Source organism: Pelobates fuscus, chromosome 4 (genome assembly GCF_036172605.1).
Source record: "Pelobates fuscus isolate aPelFus1 chromosome 4, aPelFus1.pri, whole genome shotgun sequence".
Lineage (NCBI taxonomy): Eukaryota > Metazoa > Chordata > Amphibia > Anura > Pelobatidae > Pelobates > Pelobates fuscus.
In genome coordinates, this window is record NC_086320.1 from 221,950,470 (window position 1) to 221,967,649 (window position 17,180).

Below are 17,180 nucleotides of genomic sequence, written 5' to 3' on the forward strand. Positions count from 1 at the left end.
ACTTTTCTTCTGCCTATCATCCTCAGTCTAACGGAGCTGCTGAACGTACCAACCAGAAAATTTAACAATATTTACGATGCTTTGTTTCTGAACACCAGGATGATTTGGTCGGTTTGATTCCTTGGGCGGAGTTTGCACACAACAATCTCGTTTGCGATTCTACTCATTCAAGCCCCTTCTTCATGAATTATGGTTTTCATCCGTCTATTCTTCCTTCGGATTCTCCTTCCCAGGGGGTGCCGTCGGTTGATGTTCATGTTGCCAATTTGAGGAAGTTGTGGGATCAAACTCGACAAATCCTTGTGCACAACTCTATGTTGGTCAAGAAACACGCTGATAAACGTAGAAGGGCGGCTCCGGTCTTTGTTCCAGGTGATAAGGTATGGCTGAGCACGAGGAACATCTGTTTAAAAGTGCCCTCCATGAAGTTCGCTCCTCGTTATATTGGACCCTACAGGGTGCTGACCCGTATCAATCCAGTTGCGTATCGTTTAGCTCTTCCTAATACCTTACGCATTCCGAACTCGTTTCACGTTTCATTGCTGAAACCACTCATATGTAACAGATTTTCCTCCACAATAGCCCCTCCTCGCTCCGTTCAGGTGGAGGGTCAGGAGGAGTATGAGGTTAACTCTATTATTGATTCTCGAATCTCCCGGGGGAGAGTACAATATCTGGTTGATTGGAAGGGATATGGTCCTGAGGAGAGGAGTTGGGTACCTCAGGAGGATGTTCATGCTCCCCGTCTCCGCAGGGCGTATCACTCTCGCTTCCCATCTCGTCCCGGTTCATTCCGCCCGGTGGGCGTATCTGAGAGGGGGGGTACTGTCAGGGTACCTGTGGTCTCTACCTCCGAAAGAGGTAGAGACTTAGCTGTTCCTCCATCCAGACGGCCTGATGGCTCCCTTCCCCGCGGTCTATCCGGTCATGCTAGGCCGGCCGCGAGGGAGTGACTGCCTTTTACAGCATCTAGGCAGGAAGTAGTCATCAGGACACTCCCCCGGAACGACCTGTCAGTCAATTGCTGCAGGACCAATCAGGACTCCTCGGAGGCGTGGTTACTGCTCTGAACAGGGTATTTAACAGAGCTTCTTTCATTAGCTCATTGCCCTGTCGTGGTTCTAGCTTGTTCTAGTCACTCAGTGTTTGTGTATTCTATTATCCCTTTTGGTTTTGACCCGGCTTGTTTACCTTACTCTGCTTATCTCTGTTTCCCTTGATTCGGCTTGTCTCTCGCTTACCTGTCTTCTGTTACCCTCGACCTCGGCTTGTCTTTGACCATTCTATACTGTACTACTTACGTTAGTCCGGCCATTCTAAGGTCCGGTATACGTATCTGGCTACTGTTTGTACTCTGCGTGTTGGATCCCTGTCCCGATCCTGACAATACATTGCTAAACACAAATACACACACCAGTCAAGACTTGCTTTTCCCACAGAAATCTCACTTTAGCAGTGCTCTCACTACTGCAAGGGATTCTGGGTAGGTGTATGCAAATGAACTCAATAAAGAACCACATTTTTGCCTCATAATTCCACTTTATACATGGATTCCTTGGAGTATGTGTCTGCTGTATACAACAGCTTTGAAACACAAATCAGGAAGAGGAGCAAATCCAGTGAACCACTCATGGACAGCTCTTTCGTTGTTAATGCAACTCATCAGCATGAGGTTGGTTACTGGCTTGCTATGGAGGCTTGGCGTTACTTGTACAGTACATACCAAGAGAGTTGTGGTGGGGGAAAAAGTGTGGATGAAGGTCCTTTTCCTGAGTTGTGTTTCAAAGCGGTTGTACCTCAGACACATATCCATGCATAAAGTGGAATTATGAGGCAAAAATGTGGTTCTTTGTTGAGCTCATTTGCATACACCTACCCAGAATCCCTTGCAGTAGTGAGAGCACTGTTAAAGTGCGATTTCTGTGGGAAAAGCAAGTCTTATGGCTTGACTGGTGTGTGTCTTTGTGCTTAGCAATGTATTAACTATATATGTATATATATATATATATATATATATATATATATATATATATATTTCATTCTGTATTTAGATACAATTATATATATATATATATATATATATATCAAAATACAATTAGAATTCAATTATATATATATATATATATATATATATAGAACTTTAAAAAAAATCTTTCATCATTGTAAGTTGACTTTTATATTCATACAGGGAGTGCAGAATTATTAGGCAAGTTGTATTTTTGAGGATTAATTTTATTATTGAACAACAACCATGTTCTCAATGAACCCAAAAAACTCATTAATATCAAAGCTGAATATTTTTGGAAGTAGTTTTTAGTTTGTTTTTAGTTATAGCTATTTTAGGGGGATATCTGTGTGTGCAGGTGACTATTACTGTGCATAATTATTAGGCAACTTAACAAAAAACAAATATATACCCATTTCAATTATTTATTTTTACCAGTGAAACCAATATAACATCTCCACATTCACAAATATACATTTCTGACATTCAAAAACATAAAAAAACAAATCAGTGACCAATATAGCCACCTTTCTTTGCAAGGACACTCAAAAGCCTGCCATCCATGGATTCTGTCAGTGTTTTGATCTGTTCACCATCAACATTGCGTGCAGCAGCAACCACAGCCTCCCAGACACTGTTCAGAGAGGTGTACTGTTTTCCCTCCTTGTAAATCTCACATTTGATGATGGACCACAGGTTCTCAATGGGGTTCAGATCAGGTGAACAAGGAGGCCATGTCATTAGATTTTCTTCTTTTATACCCTTTCTTGTCAGCCACGCTGTGGAGTACTTGGACGCGTGTGATGGAGCATTGTCCTGCATGAAAATCATGTTTTTCTTGAAGGATGCAGACTTCTTCCTGTACCACTGCTTGAAGAAGGTGTCTTCCAGAAACTGGCAGTAGGACTGGGAGTTGAGCTTGACTCCATCCTCAACCCGAAAAGGCCCCACAAGCTCATCTTTGATGATACCAGCCCAAACCAGTACTCCACCTCCACCTTGCTGGCGTCTGAGTCGGACTGGAGCTCTCTGCCCTTTACCAATCCATCCATCTGGCCCATCAAGACTCACTCTCATTTCATCAGTCCATAAAACCTTAGAAAAATCAGTCTTGAGATATTTCTTGGCCCAGTCTTGACGTTTCCGCTTGTGTGTCTTGTTCAGTGGTGGTCGTCTTTCAGCCTTTCTTACCTTGGCCATGTCTCTGAGTATTGCACACCTTGTGCTTTTGGGCACTCCAGTGATGTTGCAGCTCTGAAATATGGCCAAACTGGTGGCAAGTGGCATCTTGGCAGCTGCACGCTTGACTTTTCTCAGTTCATGGGCAGTTATTTTGCGCCTTGGTTTCTCCACACGCTTCTTGCGACCCTGTTGACTATTTTGAATGAAACGCTTGATTGTTCGATGATCACGCTTCAGAAGCTTTGCAATTTTAAGAGTGCTGCATCCCTCTGCAAGATATCTCACTATTTTTGACTTTTCTGAGCCTGTCAAGTCCTTCTTTTGACCCATTTTGCCAAAGGAAAGGAAGTTGCCTAATAATTATGCACACCTGATATAGGGTGTTGATGTCATTAGACCACACCCCTTCTCATTACAGAGATGCACATCACCTAATATGCTTAATTGGTAGTAGGCTTTCGAGCCTATACAGCTTGGAGTAAGACAACATGCATAAAGAGGATGATGTGGTCAAAATACTAATTTGCCTAATAATTCTGCACTCCCTGTATGTGTGTGTGTGTATGTATATATATATATATATATATATATATATATATATAAATTAATATAAAAATACAGTTAGTATGACAATATTTATATATAGTTAAATATATATTTTGTGCTTTACTAATACATTTTTGCAAGCATAGTATGCTTTTGTAGCCATGTGATTGCTCTGCGAGAGAGGTGCTGCAGGGCTGGGCTGTCAGGAAGTCTCCCCGGCTGGTATCGCTGTGGCAAGTAAGTACTGATCGCAGGAGGTGGGCTGCCGAACCGCTGTTCTATGCTGCCCTGCAGCGTTAAAACTCAGCTTCTGCAGGATGGCAGAGAACGCCCTGCGGCGTTAAGAGGTTAACTCCTAAAAGTCACAGAATTGAGCAGTGAGACTACAGGTCCATGATCTATACACTAAAACCACTTCATTAAGCTAAAGTTATTTTGTCTATGGTGTTCCTGTAACCCCATAATGGCCGCGGACATACAGGGTAGGTCAGACAAAAAACGGTTGTTAATGACCGTTGATGTACCCTGTAGGTCCGCCGCGACTTAGAGCGCTGGAAGCGATCATGATTACCTCCAGCCACTCTAAGGTTATTGGAGTGGTGCCTTGATGTTGAGGCATCCTGCAATAACCTGTCAGGATTACAAGTTGATCCAGCATGTAGAACTGACATTCTCTCTTTCTGTTACCTAAGATTAATATGTAACGTCTTACCGGGCCTTAGAATGGCCAGACTTAACATACCAAAGAATAGTCAGAATACTTGCCGAGGTCAGGGACACAGAAAGGGACACAATAATGAGGGAAAGCCAAAAGTCAAGGATACCAGAATACAGGGAAATCAAACAAAACCAAATTCAATAACCACAAACAAACTACCAGGAATGCACTCTCGGACAACCACTGAGGAAAACCACGACAGGGCAATGAGCTGAAGAAATAGATGAGCTTAATACCCCTCTTGTGGGTCCGATTGGCCGTAACCGGCCTCTGACCCCAGAACGTGCGTGCGTGTCCTTTGCGTGATGTCACGCACACGCTGACGTCGTCCATGCCGCGGGCGGACGTGGGGCTAATAATTAATGTACATCCGCATCGGCCGGCGTCCATTAACATGATGCAGGGGTCAGACATATCAATGCATGGCCGCTGAACGGCACTATCACACTTGTTGGCAAGGCAATCATTATTGATGTCGCAAGGTGAAGATGAATATGTTACATTACCCCCCACCTGAAGACCACCTACTGGGTGGACAGGACCAGCCATGAGAGGAAATTTGGCGCGAAAAGAGACAAGAATGCTCGGCAGGCCCATACCCCCTCCAATCTACCAAATACTGCAATGAACCACGAGAAAATCTGGAATCGAGTATGGAAGAGTATGGAAGAGATCTCATACTCCTCCTGGCCAGAAACAACCACCGGGGGAATACCAGGGGAATACAGTGAGTAGTATATCTATTGCAAATAAGTGGTTTGAGCAAGGACACATGAAAGGTGTTGGGAATACGTAAAGAATAGGAGACAGGATTAATCTTTCTAATGATATGGAAGGAACCAAGGAATCTGGGAGCAAACTTCATACTAGGAACTTTTCATTTAACGTTACGCAATGATAACCACACCCTCTCACCCACTTGGTAAACAGGGTTGGCACCCTGCCGTTTATCAGCATACAATTTAAACCGATCAGGCGCAGTTTGGTCCAAGTATCACAAGTAGAATTAAGGTGATCATCCAAAGCAGGAATAGCGTGTCGGTAAAGACAGCCGGCAGAACAGTAGAATGATGACCATTATTCACAAAGAAAGGACTATGTCCAGAAAAGTTATGATTAGCATTGTTCCTAGCAAACTTGGCCCAGGGTAGTAATTCGGACCAATTATCCTGAGTGCTATTAACAAAACAACACAAATACACTTCTAATGACTGATTAGCCCTCTCACCTGTGCCATTGGTTTGGGGATGGTATGATGAAGAAAATGCCCAACTGTTTATTGAAAGCCCTCCAAAACCAAGACACAAACTGAGAACCTCTGTCAGAAACAATATTGTGAGGAATGCCATGCAGTCCGACAATTTCTCGTACAAAAATAAGAACCAGGTCTTAACAGGAAGGCAGTTTCCTGAGTGGAACAAAATGAGCCATTTTAGAAAAACATTCAACTACCCAAAAAAATGGTGGTATAGCCATTAGAACTAGGAAGTTCCACGATGAAATCCATGGACAAATGGGACCATGGAACATTAGGTACGGGAAGTGGCTGCATAAACCCACAAGGAAGCTTATGAGGGACCTTGTAAACTGCACAAACTGAACAGGCCTGCACATATTCCTTAACATCACTTCTGAGAGAATTCCACCAAAATGATCTCATGATTGTGGATACGGATTTATTGTGTCCAGCAGTCATGTTGTTGTGGAATACCCTCATGACATTCTCTCTTTCTGTCACATATTCATCCACACATAAAAATGTGGTTAATGGCATTTACTGTCGTGACAGGAAAAGTTGTGCCAAGCAATATTACCGTCCTGACAGGAAAAGTTGTGCTAAGCAGCAATCATGCACATGGAAACCTGGTAATTACTTTTGGGGTCAAAGGCCGGGGTCCTGGCCAATCAAATCCACAGGAGGGTTTAGCTGAGTAGCAATCATGCACACCTGGTAATTGCCTTTGGGGTCAAAGACCGGTTACAGCCAATCGGATCCAGAGAAGGGGTATTTAAACCCAACTCTCCTCTTGCTCATAGCCCTGTCGTGGTTTCATGCCTATGGTTATCCGAGAGTGCGTTCCTGAACTTGATTTTCTGGTATTTGACTTTGGCTTTGTTTTGACTTCCTGATATCTGGTATCCTTGACTTTTCGCTTTCCTTCATCTTTGTGTCACATTTGTGTCCCTGACCTCGGCAAGTATTTTGACTATTCATGGAGACGTTAAGTCCGGCCATTCTAATGTCTGGTTATACGTTATCCTTAGTCCTAGGTGTGACACAGTACTGCGTGCTGGATCAACTTGTACTCCTGACACTTTCACGCAATGGAACAAATAATTTATCTGGTGGTTTATTTCATGGTGCCTGAGACTGAGCCTCCATTATAGCACCAAGCAAAGGAGAAGACAGTGAAAGAACAATGGAAGCGATGATACACTCAGGTGATACAATTGTGGATGTCTTGTGTTCCTGCATAGATTCAGTATCAAATTGTCTAGATAAGGCATCGCCTTCACATTCTTGGGACCAGGTCTGTAAGTTATAAGAAAGTTAAAGCGAGACAGAAATAAAGACCATCTAGCCTGTCTAGAAGACAGTCGTTTAGCATCCCCTATATAAGTCAGGTCAGTGATGATCAAAAGGGGATCCTTAAAACCTTCCAAAAGATGTCACCACTCTTTAAGCGCTAGGATAATGGCCAACAATTCTCTGTTGCCAATATCATAATTACGTTCAGCGGGAGACAGCTTTCTAGAAAAGTACCCACATGGATGCAAAGGGGTATCCCGACTCTCCCTTTGAGAAAGAACAGCCCTCACCCCAGTTTCGGAGGCATCACCCTGCAGTATGAAGGGTTTACTGGTGTCAGGATGTATTAATATGTTGGCAGAAGCAAACCTTTGTTTAAGAAGTTCAAAGGCTTCTCTAGCTTCCTTAGACCATACCGTACAACTAACCCCCTTACGTGTCATATTGGTGATTACAGAAGAGAACCCCTTGATAAATCTCCTGTAATAGTTTGCAAACCCAATAAACCTTTGGATGGCCTTTAGTCCGCTAGGCAATGGCCAATGTATAACAGCCTCTAGTTTCTTAGGGTCCATCTGAAACCCGGGGGCAGAAATGTTATACCCCAAAAACTGTACTTCAGTCTGATTAAACAAGCATTTTTACAGTTTGCAATAAAGTTCATTTTCCAGTAAAGTCTGCAAGACCTGTTTGACATTTTTGTGGTGGGTCTGAAGGTCAGGGGAACAAATAAGGATATCATCCAGGTAAACTAGGACAAATGAGTAGATATAATCTCTGAGTACATCATTAATTAAGTCCAGGAATATGGACGGGGCATTGCATAGCCCGGAGAGCATAACAAGGTACTCATAGTCCCAACAACTTGTATTAAATGCCGTCTTCCACTCACGATTTTCCTTAATCCTGATCAAATTATATGCACTCCTGAGGTCAAGTTTAGTAAAGATCTTCGCGCCCTGGAGTCTGTCAAACAATTCGAAAATGAGGGGAATGGGATAGGCATTCTTAATGGTAATCTTGTTTAATGCTCTGTAGTCAATGCATGGACAAAACTCTCTATTTTTCTTTTCTACAAAAAAAAAGCCTGCATCAGCAGGTGACGATGATTTACATATGTGGCCTTATTTAGGGAGTGCATCACATGTTCGCAATACGTGTCCATAGTGCTGCCAGCCGGGGGACTGCCTGAACTGACAGGCAGTCCCCCTGCTTGTGGAAAAAGTAAAAAAAAGTTGTAAAATAAAAAATAAAGTTAATAAATACAAAATAAATAAATAAATATATATATATATATATATATAGTATGTATATATAGTGGAAAATGTATTCATACTTACCGTAATTTTCTTTTCCTGGCTATTATTCATGGCAGCATATAAACATGGGTTAGCTCCTCCCCTACAGCCGATAGGACAGGAAAACCACCAAGGTTTTAAAAGGAGGCTCCATCCCTAAGGTCCTCAGTCAGTTTACAAGCTCTACAGTACATAAATAGAGACATTAATGGGTGGGAAGTATATGCTGCCATGAATAATAGCCAGGAAAAGAAAATTACGGTAAGTATGAATAAATTTTCCACTTTCCTGGCTAATCATGGCAGCATATACACATGGGGAATACCCAAGCTTACAAAGGGAGGGACAGAATAGCCAATCAAATAATCAGAATAATTCAACATAGATAGAAGAATGAACTGAGTTAAGTACTTGAGTACCAAATTGTGCAACGTAGACTGTTTTAACGAACAGTATGAAATGCCAGACAAACTAGTTCAAAGAGGTCCAAATGCCAACTTTACAAAGTTTCAGCAGAGACCATTGCCATGGAAGCCCACGAGACGCTGTAACAGCACTAGTGGAGGATGCCCCAAATCCTTTGGTACAGGTAGAGAATGGCATTGAAAGGCTCTCACTTTAGGCAGGATCTCTGGTGCTACATGCAAGACAACCATATCCTGTTGAAATTCAGTGAATGGGGGTACACAGGATCAAGCCTGGAGTTCACACATTCACCTTGCTGAGGTACCAGTCACCAGCAACAGCAACGTCTGTGCTAACATCATGGAAGCTCCTGCTAGAGGTTCAGTCAGAGTCCATGAGACCAGTGGTACGTCACATATTGTTTTCAACACCCTCAGCGGAGGCTTGAGTTCAATTGTTGCTTACATGAAGCAAAGCACCAGGGGCATCAACGCTCAATCGGTACCCTTCAGTACAGGTAGAGAATGACATAGATAAGCATTCACCATAGGCAGGATCTTCAGGTGACAAATGCAAGACGACCATATCTGTTGAAAAGTAGTGAAATGGGGTTCACAGGATCAAGCCTGGAGTTCACCCATTTTCCTTGCCTGGGTACCAGCCACCAGCACTTTCTGTGCTACCATCATGGAAGCTCCTTCTAGAGGTTCGAATAATGGTTCAGTCAGGGCCCGTGAGACCAATGGTACGTCAAATATTGGCTTCACCACACTGAGTGGAGGCATGATTTCAATCAATGCCTATATGAAGCAAAGTGCAGCTAAGTGCTCCTCTAGAGTGTTATAACACAGAACCTTTCAAGGCCTGAACGAGGAGTAATTCCAACAGACAAAAGCATGTCAAGCTTAGTAAAGCCTGTATAGGATTGTAAGAGGATCTCAATGACCATCTCAGGGATGCCTATACTAATTTGGACTCCCGCATCAACACCAGTACTTGAGGATCCTGGTGTGTTATGGGGCCTTGTTATAGGTCTGGACGTACTGGAATTTTCCTTGGAGGTTCCAGAAACATCTTATTCAAAATAGGAATTAGAGTCGACACGGTCTTCCACTGTCACCTTTTGCATTGCCTTTTTAGGAAAGTTGAAAACAGGAAAATATGTACATCAGACTAAAATTCTAAATTTGAGTCAGTGTATCCTGAACCTGAGCATTCTGGTCCTAGCATGTAAAAAATACTTCTGGGCCTGTTAGTTCCAAGAAATGGCCATCAGATCTATGTAGGGTATCATACAATCTGCATTGACCCCGAGGATACGTCAGGACATTGTTGCCAATCCACCTTGTCCACAGTTATTCAGGTCCAGCAAACAGCCATTGTATTCTGAGGCACTGTTTGTTCTTCTGTGCCCTGATCATTATGGGCTGGAATTCCATCAATACGTATCTGTGAGACCCATCTTGATAGATATAGGATACAGTTGCATTGACATTTGAGCAAATTTTGACCCACTCGTTCTTCAGCAAGCCTCTGAAGTGGAGAAGAGCCTTGAAAATGACTCTTAATTCCATACAAATGAATGGAAATATTGTGCAACATGAAGAAGACTAAAGTGAAATGGTTGTTCCACTAGAGATGGAAAAATTGGACATCCATTCCACCAAAAGATATCTCTAGATTATTCGAATAATTATTAGGTATAACCTTTATTAAGCCGCCTACGGACAAAACAAAATAAAGTGTAATAACAGTGAAACACTCGTGAAAATACAAGTGAATTAAAAACTGGGTAAATGCAATATGGATACCCTCAGGAGGTAATGGAAGTGGCAAAGATATCCGAAATAAAGTTTAGAGTGAGAAGTACAGTATATAGTACAGTATATAATAGATCGAATATCACACAAACCCCACTCCTCTAGAAAGAGGTTCCCACAATCTGCAGGGCTTTATAGATATCCGGCTATAAAAGTGAGTCCACATATATTCCCATAGACTCTGATGGATTTTAGTAAGGCATACAAATTATAATAAGTAAATAGTATCCATGTGCAGTAAATCTGTCATGTAGTATTTATCTAAATTGTTGCAAGTAAAAAAGGGGTCTAGAGTGGACTGAAGGGGGGTGTATACATATGTTACCACTCTGTATTTAAAATAGAGTGGTGGTACATAAGAAGCTGTGTGGTCAGTGAACAAATAACAGCTTCTATGTATGTATATATACACAATATTAGCTACTGATATCCAAATGTCTCCTTATAGGATTATGATATCTTGGAGATAAACTTGATGACAGACAAAATTAGTTTTTCGCTTGATGGAGACAACAGTGGAGAGAATGTCTCAATATTAGTGATGTACCGAACTGTCCGCCCGCGAACAGTTCCCGGCGAACTTAGCGTGTTCGCGTTCGCCGCGGCGGGCGGACACATGCGCAGTTCGATCCGCCCCCTATTCGTCATCATTGGGCAAACTTTGACCCTGTGCCTCTCGGTCAGCAGACACATTCCAGCCAATCAGCAGCACTCCGTCCCTTCCACACCCTCCAACCTCCCTCCCAGCATCCATTTTCGATTCATTCTGAAGCTGCATGCTTAGTGAGAGGAGGGAAAGTTTATCTGCTGCTGATTAGATAGGGAAATTGATAGCTAGGCTAGGGTATTCAGTGTCCACTACAATACTGAAGGACTCATCTGATCTCTGCTGTAAGGACAGCACCCCAAAAAGCCCTTTTTAGGGCTAGAACATCAGGCTGCTTTTTTTTTTTTCCCCTGTGTAATGTAATTGCAGGTGCCTGCCTGCCAGCTTCTGTGTGAGGTTCACATTGGATACTGTGCCCACTTGCCCAGTGCCACCACTCATATCTGTTTTTACAATAAGTTAAGCTTTAGATTTAAAATAAATTATTTTTTTCACTGTAATAGAAGAGCAGTTGCCTGCCTGCCAGCTTCTGTGTGAGGTTCACATTGGATACTGTGCCCACTTGCCCAGTGCCACCACTCATATCTGTTTTTACAATAGCTTAAGCTTTAGATTAAAAAAAAATAAATTTTTTCACTGTAATAGAAGAGCAGTTGCCTGCCTGCCAGCTTCTGTGTGAGGTTCACATTGGATACTGTGCCCACTTGCCCAGTGCCACCACTCATATCTGTTTTTACAATAGGTTAAGCTTTAGATTTAAAAGAAATATTTTTTTTTCACTGTAATAGAAGAGCAGTTGCCTGCCTGCCTGCCAGCTTCTGTGTGAGGTTCACATTGGATACTGTGCCCACTTGCCCAGTGCCACCACTCATATCTGTTTTTACAATAGCTTAAGCTTTAGATTAAATTTTTTTTTTCACTGTAATAGAAGAGCAGTTGCCTGCCTGCCAGCTTCTGTGTGAGGTTCACATTGGATACTGTGCCCACTTGCCCAGTGCCACCACTCATATCTGTTTTTACAATAGCTTAAGCTTTAGATTAAAAAAAAATATTTTTTTCACTGTAATAGAAGAGCACTTGCCTGCCTGCCAGCTTCTGTGTGAGGTTCACATTGGATACTGTGCCCACTTGCCCAGTGCCACCACTCATATCTGTTTTTACAATAGGTTAAGCTTTAGATTTAAAATAAATAATTTTTTTCCACTGTAATAGAAGAGCAGTTGCCTGTCTGCCAGCTTCTGTGTGAGGTTCACATTGGATACTGTGCCCACTTGCCCAGTGCCACCACTCATATCTGTTTTTACAATAGCTTAAGCTTTAGATTAAAAAAAATATTTTTTTTCACTGTAATAGAAGAGCAGTTGCTGTGTCCACCACCAGAATGCCGTCATTGCAGAGCTCAGCAGTGTGGCATTTTTTTTGTGTTTCTGCCTCTGACAACAGCGATGCCATTTGCAACCTGTGCCAAAGGAAACTGAGTCGTGGGAAGTCCAACACCCACCTAGGTACAACTGCTTTGCGTAGGCACATGATCTCACATCACAAACGCCTATGGGATCAACACATGAGTACAAGCAGCACGCCTACTCGTAGCCGCCATCCTCCTCCTGGTCCAGCATCTTCAGCCACGTCAACCACTGCTGTCCTCCTTGCCCCCTCTCAACCATCCGCCACTCCGTCTCCCGCCTTGAGCAGTTCCCGCTCATCTGCCCACAGTCATGTGTCTGTCAAGGACATGTTTGAGCGTAAGAAGCCAATGTCACCAAGTCACCCCCTTGCCCAGCGTCTGACAGCTGGCTTGTCCGAACTATTAGCCCGCCAGCTTTTACCATACAATCTGGTTGAGTCTGAGGCGTTCAAAAATTTTTTAGCTATTGGGACACCGCAGTAGAAGGTACCCGGCCGGAATTTCTTTTCACAAAAGGCAATCCCCAACCTGTACTCGATTGTGCAAAAGGAAGTCATGGCATGTCTGGCACACAGTGTTGGGGCAAGGGTCCATCTGACTACTAATACCTGGTCTGCAAAGCATGGTCAGGGCAGGTATATCACCTACACTGCGCATTGGGTAAACCTGCTGACGGCTGACAAGCAAGGAATGCGTGGCATTGCAGAGGAGTTGGTGACACCGCCACGACTTGCAGGCAGTCCTGCTGCCACCTCCTCTACTCCTCCTACTCCATCCTCTTCCATAACCTCCTTGGCTGAGTCCTCTTGTGCTGCTGCGTCTTGCTCCACATCAACGGCACCCCCCCAGCTCCCCAGGTACTATTCCACATCCCGGATACGGCAGTGTCACGCCGTCTTGGGTTTGACTTGCTTGAAAGCAGAGAGTCACACCGGACAAGCACTCCTGTCCGCCCTGAACGCACAGGTGGAAAAGTGGCTGACTCCGCAGCAACTGGATATCGGCAAAGTGGTGTGTGACAACGGCAAAAATTTGATAGCGGCATTGAAGTTGGGCAAGTTGACACATGTGCGTGCATGGCACATGTGTGTAATCTGATCGTACAACGCTTTGTGCATAAGTACACAGGCTTACAGGACGTCCTGAAGCAGGCCAGTAAGGTGTGTGGCCATTTCAGGCGTTCCTACACGGCCATGGCTCACTTTGCCGATATCCAGCGGCGAAACAACATGCCAGTGAGGCGCTTGATTTGCGACAGCCCTACACGTTGGAATTCAACACTCCTAATGTTCGACCGCCTGCTCCAACAAGAAAAAGCTGTTAATGAATATTTGTATGACCGGGGTGCTAGGACAGCCTCTGGGGAGCTGGGAATTTTTTTGCCACGTTACTGGACGCTCATGCGCAATGCCTGTAGGCTCATGCGTCCTTTTGAGGAGGTGACAAACCTAGTCAGTCGCACCGAAGGCACCATCAGCGACATCATACCATTTGTTTTCTTCCTGGAGCGTGCCCTGCGAAGAGTGCTGGATCAGGCCGTAGATGAGCGTGAAGAGGAAGAGGAAGAGTTGTGGTCACCATCACCACCAGAAACAGCCTTATCAGCATCGCTTGCTGGACCTGCGGCAACGCTGGAAGTGGATTGTGAGGAAGAGGAGTCAGAGGAGGAATGTGGCTTTGAGGAGGAGGAGGAGGAGCAAGACCAAACACAACAGGCATCCCAGGGTGCTCGTTGTCACCTATCTGGTACCCGTGGTGTTGTACGTGGCTGGGGGGAAGAACATACCTTCAATGACATTAGTGAGGAGGAGGAAAGGGAAATGAGTAGCTCGGCATCCAACCTTGTGCAAATGGGGTCTTTCATGCTGTCCTGCCTGTTGAGGGACCCTCGTATAAAAAGGCTGAAGGAGAACGACCTGTACTGGGTGTCCACGCTACTAGACCCCCGGTATAAGCAGAAAGTGGTGGAAATGTTACCGAATTACAACAAGTCGGAAAGGATGCAGCATTTTCAAAATAAATTAAAAAGTATGCTTTACACAGCGTATAAGGGTGATGTCACAGCACAACGGGAATCTAACAGGGGGAGAGGTGGAAGTCATCCTCCTCCTCCCACGACCACGCCGGCAAGGACAGGACGCTTTAAAGACGTGTTGTTGATGGAGGACATGCGGACCTTTTTAAGTCCTACGCATCGCCACAGCCCTTCGGGATCCACCCTCAGAGAGCGACTCGACCGACAGGTAGCAGACTACCTCGCCTTAACTGCAGATATCGACACTCTGAGGAGCGATGAACCCCTTGACTACTGGGTGTGCAGGCTTGACCTGTGGCCTGAGCTATCCCAATTTGCGATAGAACTTCTGGCCTGCCCCGCTTCAAGTGTCCTGTCAGAAAGGACCTTCAGTGCAGCAGGAGGTATTGTCACTGAGAATAGAAGTCGCCTAGGTCAAAAAAGTCTAGATTACCTCACCTTTATTAAGATGAATGAGGGATGGATCCCGAAGGGACTGACACTGGGCGATACATTCGATTAAAAAAGGCCTGATGAGATGAGCTGCCTTGGGCTAAAAATGGTCCACACGCTGCTGTATTTTAGCTCTGAATGACGTTTGACTTGCGTGACTTATCCGCCACCAACTAGGGTTCAAGCCGCCATGTTTTAGGGCACTTTCTGCCTGTGAAACAAACATCAATTTTTCTGGCCGCTGCTACAGCTGCAACAATACCACATTTTTCAGGCATGTGTACATGCCTAATTTTTAGGCCCACTGGTGCAGCACTGTGGCTTCAAAAACCAACCAAAAAAAAAATACTCCAAGATGGCACCAATATACCAGTGGTCTAAGCATCTTCCCACCTTGGCCTGAAAAGGGGAGGTGATTCCACAATTAAAAATGGCTGCCATATACACGTCCACTGATAGGAGACGCGGAAGGTATTAAACTGATATGAACAATACTAAACTCACCACTCCTATCTGGTGGCACATTAGCTTGCCCGCGCAGTGCCCCAAATTTCAAGTAAGAGGACCGACCAAGCATCTTCTTCCATCTCCCTGTTACATAAATCAATGCCATATCCATAGAAATTGTAGAGAATATCCAGGATAGTTTTACAGGGCCAAATCATGTCGCCTGTTGAAAGAGGTGACCTTGCTCGGGTCCCAGGTGTGCGGTTCCTAAAATGGCTGTCATATACACGTCCACTGATAGGAGACGCGGAAGGTATTAAACTGATATGAACATTTACTAAACTCACCACTCCTATCTGGTGGCACATTAGCTTGCCCGCGCAGTGCCCCAAATTTCAAGTAAGAGGACCGACCAAGCATCTTCTTCCATCTCCCTGTTACATAAATCAATGCCATATCCATAGAAATTGTAGAGAATATCCAGGATAGTTTTACAGGGCCAAATCATGTCGCCTGTTGAAAGAGGTGACCTTGCTCGGGTCCCAGGTGTGCGGTTCCTAAAATGGCTGCCATATACATGTCCACTGATAGGAGACGCGGAAGGTATTAAACTGATATGAACATTTACTAAACTCACCACTCCTATCTGGTGGCACATTAGCTTGCCCGCGCAGTGCCCCAAATTTCAAGTAAGAGGACCGACCAAGCATCTTCTTCCATCTCCCTGTTACATAAATCAATGCCATATCCATAGAAATTGTAGAGAATATCCAGGATAGTTTTACAGGGCCAAATCATGTCGCCTGTTGAAAGAGGTGACCTTGCTCGGGTCCCAGGTGTGCGGTTCCTAAAATGGCTGCCATATACATGTCCACTGATAGGAGACGCGGAAGGTATTAAACTGATATGAACATTTACTAAACTCACCACTCCTATCTGGTGGCACATTAGCTTGCCCGCGCAGTGCCCCAAATTTCAAGTAAGAGGACCGACCAAGCATCTTCTTCCATCTCCCTGTTACATAAATCAATGCCATATCCATAGAAATTGTAGAGAATATCCAGGATAGTTTTACAGGGCCAAATCATGTCGCCTGTTGAAAGAGGTGACCTTGCTCGGGTCCCAGGTGTGCGGTTCCTAAAATGGCTGCCATATACACCTCCACTGATAGGAGACGCGGAAGGTATTAAACTGATATGAACAATACTCCACTCCTATCAGTAGGTCCGTCCCATTGTGATTTATGCCCCCCACCCACCGCGCTGGCATGGGGGCCGGGGGGGAGGAAAGTAGGCCCCCCCATTGTGATTTATGGCCCCCACCCACCGCGCAGTGGTGGGGGCCGAGGGGGGGAGGACAGTAGGTCCCCCCATTGTGATTTATGGCCCCCACCCACCGCACAGGGGTTGGGGAGGACAGTAGCTCTCCCCAGTGTGTATCATGGGCTTTGAGGACAGGTGTCAATCCATACCTGCCAAGTGACCCTATGTAGGGGGAACAGTCTCTATTCTGCTCTGTGTCAGTGTGTATCAGGGTCTCTGTGGACGGGGAACAGTCTCTATTCTGCTCTGTGTCAGTGTGTATCATGGTCTCTGTGGACAGGGAACAGTCTCTATTCTGCTCTGTGTCAGTGTGTATCATGGGCTTTGAGGACAGGTGTCAATCCATATCTGCCAAGTGACCCTATGTAGGGGGAACAGTCCCTGTTCTGCTCTGTGTCAGTGTGTATCAGGGGCTTTGAGGACAG